The sequence below is a fragment of the Apium graveolens genome, chromosome 3, assembly GCF_009905375.1.
Source record: "Apium graveolens cultivar Ventura chromosome 3, ASM990537v1, whole genome shotgun sequence".
In the NCBI taxonomy this organism is placed as follows: Eukaryota; Viridiplantae; Streptophyta; class Magnoliopsida; order Apiales; family Apiaceae; genus Apium; species Apium graveolens.
This window is the reverse complement of record NC_133649.1, coordinates 185,874,189-185,880,266: the sequence shown is the minus strand read 5'-3', so window position 1 is coordinate 185,880,266 and position 6,078 is coordinate 185,874,189. Positions and strand designations below refer to the sequence as shown.

General features: G+C 43.5%; 1 non-coding gene across 1 annotated transcript; it reads left to right on the top strand.

Annotated features, from left to right (window-relative positions):
• The first annotated feature begins 5,531 nt into the window (after nucleotides 1-5,531).
• On the top strand, nucleotides 5,532-5,638 carry LOC141715620 (small nucleolar RNA R71). Its single transcript, XR_012572376.1, has one exon. It is a non-coding gene; the product is annotated as a small nucleolar RNA R71 (small nucleolar RNA).
• The last annotated feature ends 440 nt before the right edge of the window (nucleotides 5,639-6,078 follow it).

Genomic DNA, 6,078 nt, shown 5'->3' with positions numbered 1-6,078 from the left:
TCGCTCCATCTTGCTCAACCCTAGACTACTCGCATAACATGTGAGCCGGCTACTAGCCATTTGACGCCTAGCCACAACTAGCAACAAATTCCATTTTTTACTCCATTTTTTATTTTTCATGCTTTATCACTAAGAATCTATTATCAAATTCTAAGCATAATAAATAGATTAACCTTAAAAACAATCAGGTTATAACAACAATCTAGCCTTTAAGCATTCTCTAAGACTTAGTGAAAATACAAGTGCTTCTAGCATGCATATCAACCTACACGACTCAACATCACTTTAATGTTATCACTACACTCGCATCAACATCACAAATTAGTCGATCAATCATCGCAAAAGGGATCATAGCATATGCATGAGCTATATGATATGACAAAAAAATAAAGCTTTAAATAAAATAAAAAAAAACTATATGGCAAAAATTATGCAACTATATGAACTAACTATCATGAAAATACAGCTATATGACACACACACAAAATATTCCTTAACTACCACCCCCAAACTTAAAATCTTCACTGTCCCCAGTGAAGGTAGTAGAAAAGAACACAGGGTATACCTACTCGGAGTCATCATCATCATCACCCTCAGTGGGTGGAGTATCAGGCGGCGGGTATGCAGAGTCCTCACCAAAAACTGACCACTGGATGTCAGCTCCAAGGCCCCGAAAAGCAGTCCCTAACGCAAGGGTGAGCTCCTGAGCAAACCTGCTCTGTGTCTCGTACATGGCATCCATCCGCCGTGAAAGCCTCCTATACTGGGTATCAGCCATCCCAGCACCCTCCTGAGCTCTCGAAGAACCGGCCTCATCATGCCTAGGCCTAGCCATAGTAGCACCTCGTGCTGGACGCCCTCCTGGAAGATGATAACCCAGCCCATGCTCCTCGGGCTCACCACCGGTCCACTCCTGTATCCCATTCAGAGTCCCAGAATCAATAGGAGTGGCCGGCATCTGCAACTGCTCATGAGACGGCCAGTTCACTCCCACTGCTTGGCAAAGCTTCGTGACCGTGGATGCATAAGGGATGTTCATGTGCTTAGCTCCCCTCAAAAACTTCAGAATTCCTTGGTAGATAAACTCACCAAGGTCCACATAGTACTCCTCATTAAGAATTCCCCACAACAACTGTGCTCTCTCAACTGTGACCTCATGTGCATGCGAAGAAGGCAGAATATTAGCACAAATAAATGCATTCCATGCACGGGCATACCTGTTCATAGCGATCACCGGGAAGTGACGATACTCATTAGTGCCGGTCTTGAAGCTCCAAACTGTGCCCGGCCTACAGAGAGTAGCACAAATCAAATCTAAATCAAAATCCTCAGCAGTCTTCTCATTCCAGTTCTCCTCCTCGGGCTTCCTCTCTCGCTGCACAATTACACGGCGAATCGCCGCCGGGTGATAATCAACCGTCAGCCCTCGGACCACAGAAAACCCATTCTTCTCGGCCTTCGCGTTCGCATAGAACTCGCGAACCACGCTTATCGGCACTACTTCGGGCGACTCACAAAAAGCTATCCACCCCTTCTCTGCAATCATAGGTAGCAACTCACCATCCCTCCCCGATGGGAAAAACCCTCTCTCCTTCAGAATCGGCTTCCCCAAAAGCCTAGTGTACTCCTCCTCCGCAGCTCTGTCATTCAACCGAGACCTCGCAGCAGTACCCCTCGATGAATCAGCAGTAGGGACTGTGTTGCTGCTATCAATAGTTCGTGCTCTCTTGGGTGCCATTGAATCTTCAATAAAAGTGTTTAAGAACTGAGTTTTTTGTGTTTGGGAGAGAGTTTGAGTGTAGAAAGTTTGTGGGGGATGTGTAGGATATGTGTATGTATATATAGGATGTGAATTAGGTTAAAATTAGATTAGGAGTGGGGTTGAGGGATAAAATCATGGGGTAATAGGAAAAGAATTTGTGGGTTTATGGGCTTGTAATTGGTTTTTTTTTTAATTTTTCTGTTTTTTTTTTATTTTTTCTGAACTAAAAAAAAAATCTGGCAGTCGACCCCTGAGCGGGCGCTCAGCAGAGCTGAGCGGGCGCTCAGGGGGTCACTGGAAAAAAAAAATTCAGTCCCGTTTTTCTGATTTTTTTGTGGTTTTGGATAGGTTATTAACTTCTAAGGGTTCCTGTAACAACAAATCATGGGTTGCCTCCCACGCAGCGCTTCTTTTTCATCATTAGCTTGACGTTGCGTACCTTCTTTAAGTTGACAATAAAATGGCACTAACCACTTCTCGGTTTGCCATGTCTCCATAGTAGTGCTTCAAATACTGACCATTAACCTTGAATGCTTGGTCCGGATCATTCTCAAAAATTTCCACCGCTCCATGTGGAAACACAGTTTTGACAATAAAAGGTCCAGACCACCTTGATTTCAACTTCCCAGGGAAAAGTCGGAGACGAGAGTTGAATAAGAGAACTTGTTGCCCCGGCACGAATAACTTAGGATGTAGCTTCCTATCGTGCCACCTCTTCACCTTTTCCTTGTACATTTTGTTATTCTCGTACGCTTGAAGTCGGAATTCATCAAGTTCATTAAGTTGAAGCATTCTCTTCTTAACAGCTGCATCTAAATCCAGGTTCAACTTTTTCAACGCCCAGTAGGCCTTATGCTCAAGCTCCGCGGGTAAATGACATCCCTTACCATACAACAGTTGAAATGGGGACATACCAAGTGGAGTTTTGTATGCTATTCTATAAGCCCAAACAGCTTCATCGAGCTTTAAAGACCAATCCTTCCTTGACGGACAAACAACCTTCTCTAGAATGCACTTGATCTCTCTGTTAGACACTTCCGCTTGACCATTTGTTTGCGGATGATAAGCAGTAGCAACTCGATGATTCACATTATAATGCTACATCATAGAAGTGAACTTACGGTTGCAGAAATGCGACCCTTCATCACTTATGATTACCCGAGGTGTTCCAAACCTTGTGAAAATCTGCTTATGAAGAAAATTAAATACTGCCTTTACATCATTTGTCGGAATAGCTTTGACTTCTACCCATTTTGAGACATAATCGACTGCCAGTAAGATGTACTGATTATTGCAGGATGAGACAAAAGGCCCCATGAAATCGATTCCCCAAACATCAAAGACCTCGACTTCAAGCATCACATTTAACGATATCTCATCCTTTCTCGTCAAATTTCCCACTCTTTGGCAAAGATCACACCTCAAAATAAATTGATGAGCATCCTTAAACAAAGTAGGCCAGAAAAAACCTGCTTGGAGAATACGAGCTGCCATCTTCTCACCACCATAGTGTCCACCATAAACTGTGGAGTGGCAGTCTCGTAATATCCCCTCCGTCTCACAGAACGGGATACATCTCCTGATGATCTGGTCAGCTCCCTGTCTAAACAAATATGGTTCATCCCATATATACCACTTCACCTCATGCAGAAACTTCTTCTTTTGAGCTGAGGTCAAATTAGGAGGCATTATATTGCTGACAAGATAGTTTACAATATCTGCAAACCATGGCTCTTCCTCCTGAACTGCGAACAACTGCTCATCCGGAAAAGATTCGTTGATCAATGTTTTATCTTGTGAAGTAGACTCGGGATTCTCCAACCTAGAGAGATGGTCAGCTACTTGATTCTCAGTACCTTTTCGATCCTTGATCTCTAACTCAAATTCCTGAAGTAAGAGCACCCAACGAATGAGTCTCGGCTTCGAATCCTTCTTGGAAACCAAATAGCGAATGGCCGCATGATCAGTAAATACTGTCACTTTTGTCCCAAGGAGATAAGATCGAAATTTCTCGAAACCAAAGACTATAGCCAAAAGCTCCTTCTCAGTAGTGGTGTAGTTCATTTGGGCCTCATTTAAGGTCTTACTAGCATAGTAGACCACATGAAAGAGATTATTCTTGCGCTGCCCAAGAACTGCACCTACTGCATAATCACTTGCATCACACATCATCTCAAACGGCTCTGTCCAATCTGGTGCTGTAATTACTGGTGTCGTGAGTAAACTCTTTTTGAGAGTCTCGAATGCTGTCAAACATTCATCATCAAATTTGAAAGGCACATCTATCAAGGTACGGCATGTAGCCAAGAAAGGTCTTCCCAAGATTATGGGAATCTTCTTATCTTCCTCAAAATCCAGAATAACAAAATCTGCAGGAAAGAAGAGCTTATCCACCTTGACTAGCACATCCTCCACTATGCCCCTAGGGTAAGTAATAGAACGGTCAGCCAATTGTAGAGACATGTAGGTGGGTTTTGGATCAGGCAAATCCAACTTTTTAAAGATCGACAACGGCATCAGATTGACGCTTGCTCCCAAATCACAAAGGCAATTGTCAAATGACAACTTGCCAATGGTGCAAGGAATGGTGAAGCTACCTGGATCTTTAAGCTTTGGAGGTAACTTTTGCTGCAGAACAGCGCTGCATTCTTCCGTTAGAGCAACGGTCTCAAGGTCATCCAGTTTCACCTTCCTTGAATGAATACTTTTCATAAACTTCTCATAACTAAGCATTTGCTCCAGAGCCTCGGCGAAAGGTATTGATGTGAAGTTTCTTGAATACCTCCAGAAACTTACCGAACTGTTTATCCAGCTTTTGTTGCTGCAATCTCTTAGGGAAAGGTGGTGGAGGATAGAGCTGTTTCTCCCCTGTATTACCCTCAGGCAGAGTGTGTTCAACAGTAGTCTTCCTTGGTTCCGCCGCTTTCTCCTTTTGCTTAATTCTTCATCTCTAACTTCAGCTTCTTCTTCTTCTGCCATTTCAGCATCAGCAATTTTCCCAGACTTTAAGGTAATAGCCTTGACTTGTTCTTTAGCTTCCTTCATGCCTGGTACTTCCGTGTCAATAGAAAGTGTGCCAGGTTGACGATTGAGAACTGCATTGGCTATTTGACTGATTTGATTTTCCAAGGTCTTGATAGAAACCGCCTGACTCTTGCATAACAGCTTAAGTTCCTCAAAATCAGCACTAGTAGGTGCAACTACACTTCCCTGTTGAGGATATGATTGCCTTTGAGCATACTGCTGTGGTTGCTGGAATCCAGGTGGATTAAACTGTTTACTCACACCTTGCTGATATGGTGGCTGAATAGCATTCTGATTATTAACCCAGCTGAAATTTGGATGATTTCTGTTATTAGGATGATAAGTAGCTGGCACAGGCTGCTGTTGTCGCTGATAATTATTCACATACTGAACAGATTCGTTGACAAGAGAACACTGATCCGTAGCATGAGAACCTGCACAAAGCTCACATACCATAGCTTTTTGATTAACTCCATATGTAGCTAGAGAATCAACCTTCATCGATAGCGCTTGGAGCTGCGCTGCAATAGCGGTGGCTGCATCGACTTCCAGAATACCTGCTACCTTCCCAGGCATCATCCTCTGAGTTGGGTTTTGATGCTCATTTACAGCCATAGTCATGATAAGATTATAAGCCTCAGTATAGCTTTTGGCCCATAAGGCGCCTTCAGCTGCTGCATCGAGCATGGGCCGAGATTGGGCCCCCAAACCATTATAAAAACCAGTGATCACCATCCAATCGGGCATTCCATGATGTGGACACTTTCTCAACATTTCCTTGTAGCGTTCCCAAGCTTCGCACATAGATTCTGTAGGTTGCTGCGCAAACTGAGTAAGAGCACTCCTCATAGCAGCAGTCTTTGCCATCGGATAAAACTTCACCAGAAACTTTTGCGCAAGATCTTGCCAAGTAGTGATGGACCCAGCTGGTTTAGAATGTAACCAGTCCTTAGCTTTGTCCCTTAGTGAGAATGGGAAAAGCCTCAGCTTGATAGCCTCATCAGTCACGCCATTATACTTGAAAGTGCTACAGATCTCGACAAAATTCCTTATGTGCATGTTGGGATCTTCAGTCGCAGCTCCTCCAAAAGAAACAGAATTCTGCACCATCTGAATAGTGCCCGGCTTGATTACAAAGGTGTTAGCTTGAATAGCCGGATGAAGAATGCTTGACTGAATATCATCAATTTTAGGCCGAGAAAAGTCCATAAGAGCTGGATCAGCCTGAACAATACGATCACCCATGATTACTGGTTCTTTCTGCTCAGTTCCTGAATCCGAATCTTCAAAAT